Genomic DNA, 13160 nt, shown 5'->3' with positions numbered 1-13160 from the left:
AGTAGTTTTCCTGTCCTCACGTTTTCCAGTGCAGTGAGGTGTTTTGAATTATAAGCAGTAGGTATGTTTTTGCTTCATGCCCATAACGTCATGGGTTCTAAATTTTTTTGCCGACACAGAACTGTCAATTGCCTATCCACCGCCCAAATAAAGTTATGCATCAGAAGAACGTGTTGCATGCTTGGAACAAGATCGCCCATCGGGTGGGTACTCTGCTGGTATTTTGAACACAAATCGGAACATGAATCAGAAAACGAACCTGCAGTGTAGCTGTACTTTGTCTCTGAATTCGCCCGATCGTGCATATGCAGGGAGGAGTGAGATAATATTTTTACTCTGCCTGACAGTCAAATGAAATTGAAAATCATTCCAAACAGGAAACGAACTGTTTTTAAGGACGTTATAAAGGACATAAACAACAAACACGAATAACGAATTTAATATTTTAAATAAGATGGTGTAAAGACTTCCCAAAAAAACAAAATTTGTATAATCTTTAAAATCTTTATTTAATCTCAAATTAATTATATACTTCACTTAAGAACACAAATCGCCTTATTGGTACTTTCAAAAACCTTTCGTTTAGGTTTAGCAGTACTTGAACAATATTAAACATTGCGACATTTTCCGTCATCTCGACCAATCAAATTTGCTGTTCACAGACCCTGCCAATGTCTTGTTTTTTTTAAGACTATGCAGGATAAGGTGTTCTATAAACTCTCTAGTTTTAACGATGTTTTTGACAAAAGAGCGGGTGCCAATATTTTGGGAAGCATGACTAGAGGGATTGCATGCAAACATACAGGCGATAGATGCAAAAAAAGAAAACAATGTAAAATCTATCAATAAGCAAGTTGGTATGTGAACTATGCATGAGAACATTGTGGCACCAAGAAATGCCTTAGGGCTTGTGCCTCACATGGTGATCCAAAGTAAAGTTTGATTGTCTTCTTCAAATTGCATTCTCATGTTTTTGTTTTGACTTTGTCTCAGAAGATCTGAGTACATGTCCATCAAACAATGTCATCGGAGTTGGATGTGCCTTCTGATTTGCCCATCTTGTTCCACATTACTCATCTCAAGTGCCTTTTCTCTGGTTAAACAAAACCACCTTGAGAGTGTTTCAATTTTGGACATTATGGCATATTTTATAAACTTGTAAATACCTATATTTTATTAACTCTGATCATATTAACTTTGTTCAATATGAACTATTTCATTAACTAGTAAATATCCACTCCCTCTGGGAATGAATTCTGGTGTCATGAATTCTCTTGCACAATACCATGTGTACAGCCCCTACTCCCCCCCCCCACAACCCTTCTTTATATAATTATTTGTCTGCCATAGTCTGGTCATATACTCCACCGGTCAAAAGTTTTAGAACACCCCCATTTTTCAGGTTTTACTGAAATTTAAGCAGTTCAAGTCCAGTGAATAACCTGAAATGGTACAAAGCTAAGCGGTAAACTGCCAGAGGTTAAAAACAAAGTTTAGGTTACCAAAAACTGATAAATAATGTAAATTTCAGAGTTGTTAAAAAGGCCCTTTTCAGAGAATAAGTAATGGGTGAGCAACTGCAGCTGTTCTGCAGCAATGGAAGTAAATTAAGCCTTGAAAGTTGATACAAACAATTCCTACAGGTGTCCCAACTTTTGTTGATTAGTTACAAACCCTCTGTATAAAAGTAGTGTTGGAACAGACTGTGTTGGTCCACCCTCTGAAGCATTATTTGGACAATATTGCACTGCAGGAAGTAGGATATTGCTATCATAATGGCGAGAAAAAGGCAATTAACAAAGGAAGACAGACAGACCATTATAACCCTTAAAAGTGTACGTCTTTCCTTTAGAGAAATTGCAAAGTAAGCCAAGGTGTCAGTGAGTACAGTTTCCTACACCATCAAAAGGCACTTGGAAACTGAAGGAAACTCTGGCAGGAAGAGGTCTGGCCCACCCAAAGCCACAACACAATCAGAAGACAAGTTTCTGAGAGTCAACAGCTTACGTGAGAGGCGGCTCACAGGACAGCAGCTTCAAGCACAGCTTAACACAGGTCGAAGTAAGGAAGTCTCAGTTTCAACTGTGAAGAGAATACTTCAAACTGCAGGTTTGACAGGTCGAGTGGTAGTAAGAAAGCCATTGCTAAGATGGCAAAATAAGAAAAAGAGGCTTGCCTGGGCCATGAAGCACCACCAGTGGATCACTGAAAACTGGAAGAAGGTCTTATTGACCGATGAATCAAAATTTGAAATCTTTGGTTCGTCACGCAAGGTTTTTGTACGCCGTTGAGTAGGCGGAAGGATGGTTCCTCAGTGTCACACCAACTGTCAAACATGGAGGAGGAAGCGTGATGATCTGTGGCTCTTTTGCTGGATCCAGAGTCGGCGACTTGCACAGAGTGACACACCCTGAACCACAAGGGTGACCACAGCATTTTGCAGCGCCGTGCAATACCTTCTGGTCTACGCCAAGTTGGTCAGGGGTTCATCCTACAGCAAGATAACGACCCAAAACATACCTCCAGGTGATGTCAGAACTACCTTAGAAGAAAAGAACAAGACGGTAGGCTTCAAATCATGGAATGGCCAGCACAGTCTCCAGACTTTAACCCCATCGAGCTAGTTTGGGATGAACTGGACAGAAGGGTGAAAACAAAGCAACCTACAAGTGCAACACATTTGTGGGAACTTCTGCAACAGTGTTAGGAAGAACTTTCCGAACAATATTTGATTTCCATTGTAGAAAGAATGCCACGAGTATGTTCGGCTGTTATATCTGCAAAAGTTGTGCGTGGCTACTTTGATCAATCAAAAATCTGGATTAAATTTTGTTCAATAAAACGATTCCATGATTTATTTTTTTATCTGCAACTGTTTATTTGTTCTATGCTTTAATTTCAGAGTACATTGAAACGTTAAAACTGCTTAAATTTCAGTAAAAAACTGGAAAAATGGGGGTGTTCCAAAACTTTTTACCGGTAGAGTACCTGGCCAGCTCTCAGCAAATGATATGCTTCCAGCTACAATTGGTTGGTGTGTGCAAGTTGGTACGAACCTTTGTCTTGATGCAAAATCTGATGCTTTTTCTACCCTTGTGGCCCCTTTTAATGACAAGCGGGGTACAACTTGAAGCTGAACGGGGAAACTCCAATAATTTATTTTCTTCCAACAAAACCAGCACCCTCATAAACTGTTTACCTTTGAAATGTCACTTTGATGCTGTCAAGAGATGCTGTAATCCACATCTGGCAGGAAAAGCAAAAACAGCGTGGTAAATGTTTGTCTACGAGAACATACACTCTCTGAACTCTTATCTGATACTTTGACCGTCTTTACAGCACAATACAGGATGCTATTTGGGCTAACAGCACAATACAGCTTCTACCTTCTCCTGTTAATATGGTCACTGTAAAAGAACAGTAGATACTGTGCAGTGAATTAACACTTTCAAAATGTGCATTTCCTGGCGGTTTTATCTTCGGATTTCTAATGGCTCAAACATTCACCTGGCTTGACATTGCTCTCTTAATTTGAACTACCTTGACTGCAATGAGCATCTGCTTTAAAAAACTTATGGGAGAAGATTAAGTTCGCCATTTTTGTTATCATTCAAACATCGCTTTGGAAGTCACATCGTTGATAGAAAAGTGTGTGTGTGTGTGTGTGTGTGTGTGTGTGTGTGTGTGTGTGTGTGTGTGTGTGTGTGTGTGTGTGTGTGTGTGTGTGTGTGTGTGTGTGTGTGTGTGTGTGTGTGTGTGTGTGTGTGTGTGTGTGTGTGTGTGTGTGTGTGTGTGTGTGTGTGTGTGTGTGTGTGTGTGTGTGTGTGTGTGTGTGTGTGTGTGTGTGTGTGTGTACAGGGAAATAAATTAAATCTATGGCTTTTGCTTGGATCGGCTGCTCATGTAAGATTGATCATTTTTACCTGAACCAAGGGTTTTGTGTTTTGGTTAAATTGTCCTGTTTTTGTTTCCCGTCGGGAGGAAGTGTTCTTTGCGGTAGAGGTTATCTAGATTAAGGGTGGCGCGCGTGATCTGTCCTTGTCTGAAATGTCAGGGGCCAAGGGAGATAACTTAGGCGAAGGGACCCCTGAAACGGTCATTTATATAAGGTTGTGTCGCACCTCCCTCTGGAATCTGCACAGACCCAAGGGCATGATATCACCGCTGTCATGTCATCACTCTGGGGCAGCACCCCTCAGGAGGACCCTCATACTGCGGCAACAACACAGCTTACTAACAATTGGCCGGAACCGTGGGGGTGTCACCTGATTGGGCTGACGGCATGAAAACATCGTCATAGTGGCCGAGCCATGTTACGCAAGGGGCAAGGGGAGGAGGAGGAGGAGGAGGAGGGAGCATTTAAATACTGGAGGACAAGTTTCACTGTCTTTGGACAGGGACACTCCGTGGTGTGGGCTGTGTTCTTTCACTGCACACACTTGCTTTGGGCTACTGTGCACAATCACTCGTCGGTATGGGCCTGCTATGCTCTCCGTGTTGTTCCTTCCTGTGAGAAAAATTGAATTCAACAAAGCCTTGCCTGGTTGTGCGTGTATGTGTGTGAGTGTGTTAGAGCCATTAGAGTAGTTACTTTTATTGTAACAAGAGATTATTTATTATTTTTGTCGAATCGTCTATCTTCATGAACGTGTCTTGATATTTAATAAATCCATATTTCGTAAGTTCTGCACACCTTCTCTGTCCTCCGCATCCAGTGTATCGCTTGATTTGGAATATTGGACATCCCACAGGGAAATCGCTAAAAGGTATAAATTAAGTTAAAATCCTGATCATCGACATTGGTTTAAACCATGCTCTGAAAAGGATTGTTTGTCAACTGCTCAGGTTTTTGGCTGACCAAAATGAGCTGTAAGCTCGGTCGTGTATCAAGCAAGGCAAGACCGCGGCGTGTGCATTTCCCGACAAGTGATGTTCATGATTGTGTGACGGGAAGTGTCCATGCGACAATACCTATCACCTTTGATGAACTTCTATCATGAAATATTCGCTTGTTTTCATTTCTCTGATATATATATATATATATATATATATATATATATATATATATATATATATATATATATATATATATATATATATATATATATATATATATATCTCTGCCTCTCCCTCTCTCTGCCTCTCCCTCTCTCTGCCTCTCCCTCTCTCTGCCTCTCCCTCTCTCTGCCTCTGCCTCTCTCTCCCTCTCTCTCCCTCTCTCTCTGCCTCTCCCTCTCTCTCTGCCTCTCCCTCTCTCTGCCTCACTCTCTCTGCCTCCCTCTCTCTCTGCCTCTGCCTCTCTCTGCCTGCCTCTCCCTCTCTCTGCCTGCCTCTCCCTCTCTCTGCCTGCCTCTCCCTCTCTCTGCCTGCCTCTCCCTCTCTCTGCCTGCCTCTCCCTCTCTCTGCCTGCCTCTCCCTCTCTCTGCCTGCCTCTCCCTCTCTCTGCCTGCCTCTCCCTCTCTCTGCCTCCCTCTCTCTCCCTCTCCCTCTCTCTGTCTCTCCCTCTCTCTGCCTCTCCCTCTCTCTGCCTCTCCCTCTCTCTGCCTCTCCCTCTCTCTGCCTCTGCCTCTCTCTGCCTCTGTCTCTGCCTCTCTCTCCCTCTCTCTCTGCCTCTCCCTCTCTCTCTGCCTCTCCCTCTCTCTGCCTCCCTCTCTCTCTGCCTCTCCCTCTCTCTGCCTGCCTCTCCCTCTCTCTGCCTGCCTCTCCCTCTCTCTGCCTGCCTCTCCCTCTCTCTGCCTGCCTCTCTCTCCCTCTCCCTCTCTCTGCCTCTCCCTCTCTCTTCCTCTCCCTCTCTCTGCCTCTGCCTCTCTCTGCCTCTGCCTCTCTCTGCCTCTGCCTCTCTCTGCCTCTGCCTCTCTCTGCCTCTGCCTCTCTCTGCCTCTGCCTCTCTCTGCCTCTGCCTCTCTCTGCCTCTGCCTCTCTCTGCCTCTGCCTCTCTCTGCCTCTCTCTCTCTCTCTCTCTCTCTCTCTCTCTCTCTCTCTCTCTCTCTCTCTCTCTCTCTCTCTCTCTCTCTCTCTCTCTCTCACCTCTCCCTCTCTCTCTCTCTCTCTCTCTCTCTCTCTCTCTCTCTCTCTCTCTCTCTCTTTGCCTCTCTCTCTGCCTCCTTGTCTTTTTCTCTCTCTCTGCCTCTCTACACCCCCGCCCCTACCTCCCAAAATGTTCTCCACCCAAGCAGCCGCACACCCATGATATCAGTTCCTCGTTCTGAGACGTTGGAATTTGAAAATTGACTAAATATCCCTTGTACACAATTATTGAGGCCCTTGAGGCATCGTGATTCTTTGTAACATAAATCACGGAATATCCCCTGCCTTGGAGGCAAGCCAACTATCGGGCTGACATAATGCAACAAGGAATTTTTCATCACGATGTCATTGTGCATTGTTTGTGTTCTTTTCCCTCCAAATGACATCTAGCATTGTGTCACGTTTTTTTTTTTTTTTAAATGCCATGGGAATGAAACAAGGTTACAATTAAATTATTTATGTCATGACAAATACACCATGGTCCAAAACAATCGAAGTCTAAACTTAAGATAAACAGTCAGAAACAAAGAAAAAGGGAAGGAAAAAAAAAGAAGTAAAAAAATACAAATAATTATTTATTAAATAAATTAAATGCTTCCATGAAAACATTGTTTCATTGATAGTCCTCTTATGTGATCAGCCCTTTAATGGCTGAAACCCAGTCTTTCAGGCTGGAGCTCCCATGTAAGACTATCAACCCCGATCTGTCCTGGGCTTTTCATATTTGAACAGTATTTCATCGAGTGGCAGGACAGCTCACATCTGAATTGGATGGCCATGGGTTATCTCCACATTTGCCTCAAATTTATCTAAACACAATTTCCTTTGATGTACAGTGGCAGCACCAAGCCAATGATCAATTGCAATTGAAATCCAGGTTATATTTCTGCTTGACTTGTTATTGGACATGGAACTGTCGAAAGAAATTTACCCTTCGACTGGTATTGGGAACTCGCATCACATAAGTTACATTGAAGAGGTCCTTGTCAACACACTGTTCTTTCCCAAATGCCTGGAAACTGCTGTTTCATGTCAGCCGTTTTCAGTTTTATGTCAGCTGTTCTGTTTGCTGTGTTTCCTTCAGATGGGGAAATAAAAATCCAGCCAACCCATCAATATTTCGTTTGTGGACATTAAAGATATAATGATAGCTCCTAAAAAGAGTAAGCCATTGTGTGCTGTTACCCTGTTCAAATCACCTGTTTGGGTTTGCTTGTGTAATTAACACTGCTGTTGTGTGCCTAAGATTACATTGTAACGTATTTGTGTTGGACAAGATTACATTTTAACTGATTTGTGATTGACAAGATTACATTTTAACCTGTTTGTGTTGGACAAGATTACATTTTAACTGATTTGTGATTGACAAGATTACATTTTAACCTGTTTGTGTTGGACAAGATTACATTTTAACCTGTTTGTGTTGGACAACATTACATTTTAACCTGTTTGTGTTGGACAAGATTACATTTTAACCTGTTTGTGTTGGACAAGATTACATTTTAACCTGTGTTGGACAAGATTACATTGTAACCTGTTTGTGTTGGACAAGATTACATTGTAACCTGTTTGTGTTGGACAAGATTACATTGTAACCTGTTTGTGTTGGACAAGATTACATTGTAACCTGTTTGTGTTGGACAACATTACATTGTAACCTGTTTGTGTTGGACAACATTACATTTTAACCTTTTTGTGTTGGAAAACATTACATTTTAACCTGTTTGTGTTGGACAACATTACATTTTACCCTGTTTGTGTTGGACAACATTACATTTTAACCTGTTTGTGTTGGACAAGAATACATTGTAACCTGTTTGTGTTGGACAAGATTACATTTTAACCTGTTTGTGTTGGACAAGAATACATTGTAACCTGTTTGTGTTGGACAAGATTACATTGTAACCTGTTTGTGTTGGACAAGATTACATTATAACCAGTTTGTGTTGGACAAGATGATATTTTAACCTGTTTGTGTTGGACAAGATTACATTGTGACCTGCTTGTGTTGGACAAGATTACATTTTAACCAATTTGTGTTGGACAAGATTACATTCTGACCTGTTTGTGTTTGACAAGATAACATTTTAACCTGTTTGTGTTGGACAAGAATGCATTGTAACCTGTTTGTGTTGGACAAGAATGCATTGTAACCTGTTTGTGTTGGACAAGATTACATTTTAACCAATTTGTGTTGGACAAGATTACATTTTAACCTGTTTGTGTTGGACAAGAATACATTGTAACCTGTTTGTGTTGGACAAGATTACATTGCAACCTGTTTGTGTTGGACAAGATTACATTTTAACCTGTTTGTGTTGGACTAAATTACATTTTAACCTGTTTGTGTTGGACTAAATTACATTTTAACCTGTTTGTGTTGGACAAGATTACATTGTAACCTGACAATTACATCTAGACAATTAACCCTACGTCACACGGTCGAGATATTGGCGTTTCACGGTCGATTAATCGACCCGCCCGCTCGTGGAGTTATCCGAACGACGGCCTATAATTCCGGGGAGTCTGGTGGGAGATGGTGTAAACTTCCCCACCGAGCGGTCGTTCTCGCCACCAACCCCCGGCCCACAACAATATGTTCCAGGGCGATGTTTGTGTCGAGATGGGAGTCCGTGTCCATCCCCGGACGCGTACGGGCCGTGTCCATCTCCGGACGGGTACGGGCCGTGTCCATCTCCGGATGCGTATGGGCCGTGTCCATCTCCGGACGCGTACGGGCCGTGTCCATCTCCGGACGCGTACGGGCCGTGTCCATCTCCGGACGCGTACGGGCCGTGTCCATCTCCGGACGCGTACGGGCCGTGTCCATCTCCGGACGCGCCGTCTCTTACTCCCCGGTTGTCCTCGGTAGAGCCGGACCTGGGGCCACTGCTCACAATTGACGTTGTGGTTCGGTGGGTTGTTTTAAAACCACGAACGCCACCCAGTTATCCATGAGTTCCAGTATCCACCGTGTAATTATGCCATTTAACTAGAGGTCACGTGGTTACCTGAGCGGGGAGCGCACCAATGTTATCTCGATTAGATTTTAATTAGGGCGGCCAAGCGTTTTAGCCGCTGGTGCGTGCCGACTATTTTTGGTCAAATTTATGGTAGTTACCTCCCAATCTATCGAGGTTCGGACAATGCTAGACCAATGGAAGGAAAGGACAAACAGGGACAGGTTGGAAATCGACAAATGATTTATCTATCTATAATTCCAGCAGTGTGTGTGTGTGTGTGTGTGTGTGTGTGTGTGTGTGTGTGTGTGTGTGTGTGTGTGTGTGTGTGTGTGTGTGTGTGTGTGTGTGTGTGACAGCTGTTTCTTGACAACTACTGGTCTGATCTAATTGAAACTTGCCAGGTATATTGCTGGGGACCTGAGTACGTGCCTTTTCAAGGTTTGATATTAATCGGACAAGTGGTTCCCAAGTTATGGCCATTTATTTACCAAACCGATGACATGACACGTTGCTGTGGCCATTTATTTACCAAACCAATGACAGGACACGTTGCTGCGTAGGTTGACTTGCAGCAAAACACAGACATGAGTACCCAACAGATCATTCAGGGGGAGGGAAAGAATCGTCTCACTCACCAGAAAGTAGTGGTACGTGAAGTGAAAACGTCTTGAAATGCGTGCGTGCGTGTCACGTCCGTCGCCAGCACCCAGCCTTGTCGTGCACCCTCTCGCGAACAGCCTTGAACGCCAGTCGACGTCTGGAGGGCACCAGGATCGTCAGTCGCGGGTTTTGATCCTGGTGTTGTTGGTGACCAACCCGTGCCTCACTTGTTGGCGGCGCTGCTCACATCCACACGCGCACCACACGCTCGCCTGCCCGAGCACTGGGAAGGATGAATTGTGTCATTGTTGGCGCTGGTCAGACACCCACACGAGCACCACACGCTCGCTTGCCCAAGCACTGGGAAGGACGAATTGTTTCGTTGTTGGTGCTGGTCAGACACCCGCTTCCTGCTCGCTTCTCAAGCTTACTTCTCGTTCTATTCTTCCTCCCTGGCTTTCTTTCGCTCCGCTTTCTTTCACTTCCGCTTTCCCCTCTCCCAGAACGTACCTCCCGTTCATTTTATATCTCGGGCGCAGTCCGCCCAAAGCTCACCCTGCCCCACTTGTGCACGGTTACCATGATGACCTGTGCGCTCTCAAAAAAGGAGGGCTTCAGAGCTCGCTAAAGATTGTTGCTGAGGAAGAATGGGGGGCGGGCTTCAGAGCTCGTGAAAGAAATGTGTGTAAACGTGTCTGTCGTAAAGAAAAAAGCTTCCCATAAGAGAGGGGATCTATCCTTTACCCTCCTCAACGCATCACATTTAGAATCCCACCAGACATGGGGATGGGGCTAATCTGAACATGCATTTAAGGAAATAACTGTCTGAGAACCTTGATGTGTGGATGCATTCATCAGACCAGATTCTAAAATCCATAACAATATTATATACTAGCAAATACAACCTGTCGCTTCGCTGACGGAGAGGAGAGGAGAGAGGGAGGAGAGAGAGGAGGCAGGAGGGAGGGGAAGCTAGGAAGGGGGAGTGGGAGATTGAGGAGGGGGGGCAGGGCCGGATTTAGGCATGGGCAAGCTGGGCAGTTGCCCAGGGGCCTCCACAACCAGGGGGCCTCCACATATTTCATGAAAAAAAAATTGTAAGGAAAAATGTATTTGTCAGTGCCTGAAGGGTAGTTGGTAGTTAGTGGAACAGATACAAGATATTCATCTTATCTCATTCTCTATTTTATATCGAAGTCAGTTGACTTCTATGGGAGTATGGGACTTTGCACGTCTCTTTACTATTATTATCCTCCAATTTTTCAGGTTACATTTATGGTCCTTGCATTTTTAAGTTTACTTTAATAGTTAGCTTACGTTTAGTTAACCCGACTTTAGCCGTTTGCACTTTGCGCTACAAAACTGTTGAGGTATATTCAGCTCACATCATGGCGATAAATAGTGGACACGCATGCTCACTTGTATCTTATGTGAGACTGAGATTAATAAGATTTACACAGGGAACATTCAAATTTGTCTTCGTAGCATCATCAATTTTGACGTAAACAACTCGTGTTGTCATCATGATGTTTATGGATGTACATTTTTATTCACATTCTTTGTTCTTGAAAAATATACTGTATGGATGACTGTAAATATGTCTTGTCACCTTTTTAGTATTCTAAGTTAGGGTGGGCCTCCACTACTGAAGGCTGCCCAGGGGCCACCACATGTCTAAATCTGGCCCTTGGGGGGTGGGGGGAGTTGGGAAGAGCGATGCCTCACCAAACGTGGTTATACTGTGGGAGGGAGGGATGTGAGGAGGGAGCGAGAGAGAGAGAGATAGAGATAGAGATAGAGATAGAGATAGAGGAGTATGAAAAAAAAGAAGAGAAAAAGGTAAGGAGTGGAAGTGGGATTAGTAAAGAGAATGATATGTTATGCTTAATGACCAAACACACACACAAGAACAAACTCATGTCAGAACAGCTGTGCACACAACTACACAGCAGAGTTTATAATGTAATCTGCTGACACATCTGCAAAAACTTTGATGTCCCAGTTCCAGAAAATATGTGCGAACATGAATCAAAAGTAATCACTGAAAACATGGAAGTACCTACCACTCACGTACGACCTAATGACGCCATCGAGCCTGAACATCGAAAACAAAGCGCTGTGACCAGCTATCATACTTATGTAAAAAAAAGGGAAGGCATTGCTTATTGAGGTGTTGATACCAGTGATTTTGGACTAAAGGGTGCAGAAATCAAGAAAATGACCAAACACCAAGACCTCAAGAATGAATTGAGAAGATCCTGTAAGCTGAAGAATGCCAAAGTTGTACCAATGATAGTTGGAGCTATGGGAATAATGACAAAGAACCTTATGGGAATGATATTAAACATGGGGGCAATACACCTGGGTGCTCACCTGGTAGTGGCTGGATAAGATAATCAGGCAACCACTGGTCAGCCTGGATGACCGACAAAATATATAATGGAGAAGAAAGTAAATACCTATGGATTTTTTTTTAAGCCATTGGTACATCACGGATAATAGAGGTTGTGGTCAAGTTTCATCGAAATTGTATGTGTGGCTTCGGAAAAGAAAGCAAATACATATTTTGAGGAGTAACCCTCCCCCCCCACCCCATTGGAGAACCCCTTAGACCCCAACTTCTTTAATGTCGCGAACAAACTTTGGTACATCATGGATGGTGAAGATGGTGGTCAAGTTTCATCAGAATTGCATGTAGTTTCTGAGAAGAAAGCAAATGCATATTTTGGGGGGGGAAACCCCCTTTCCCCAGAGACTTTCTTCGACGCCAATTTTTTAATGTCGTGAACAAACTTTCGTACATCATAGCTGATGAAGATGGTGGTCAAGTTTCATCGGGATTGTATGTGTAGTTTTGGAGAAGAAAGCAAATGCATATTTTGGTGGGCAATCCCCCTTAAATCCCCTTAGAGCCAGATTTTTCTGTCATGAACATACTTGGGTACATCATGGGTGATGAAGGTTGTCATGAAGTTTCATGGGAATTGTGTGTATCGTTTGAGAAGAAAGCAAATACCTCTTTGGGGAGGCAACCAACCCCCCCTTAAACTCCCTCCGTAGACCCCTTCAGACCCCGTTTTTTAATGCCATCACAGGTGATGAAGGTTGTGGTCAAATTTCATTGATATCGTATGTGCAGTTTCTGAGAAGTCGCAAGTATTTGTGGACGGACGGACTGACGACGCTCCTTCACATCAGCTCCCCAAAACCACTTTACAGGTGAGCTAAAAACCATCCCTGAGAATATTATAACAAACAAACTACAATTGGAAGTAATTTAGGGCTCAGCGACGATCCTGAAGAGAGCCCTTGGCACAAAACTTCGAGAACAGAAAACTTCACAGCTTGGTCCATGAATCGTGACCCCTTACTGAAATAAAGGTGGATCCTTTGAGCCCATCCTGGGAGGACTCAATTCCACATTCTGCAACCCTCATATGTAGATACTGATCAACGACACACACACACACACACACACACACACACACACACACACACACACACACACACACACACACACACACACACACACACACACACACACACACACACACACACACAACGTAGCTA

This window comes from Eptatretus burgeri, chromosome 7, assembly GCF_056783735.1.
Source record: "Eptatretus burgeri isolate ZD-2024b chromosome 7, Ebu_testis_v1, whole genome shotgun sequence".
NCBI lineage: Eukaryota > Metazoa > Chordata > Myxini > Myxiniformes > Myxinidae > Eptatretus > Eptatretus burgeri.
The sequence above is the reverse complement of the archived record's forward strand: the minus strand, read 5'-3'. Positions refer to the sequence as shown.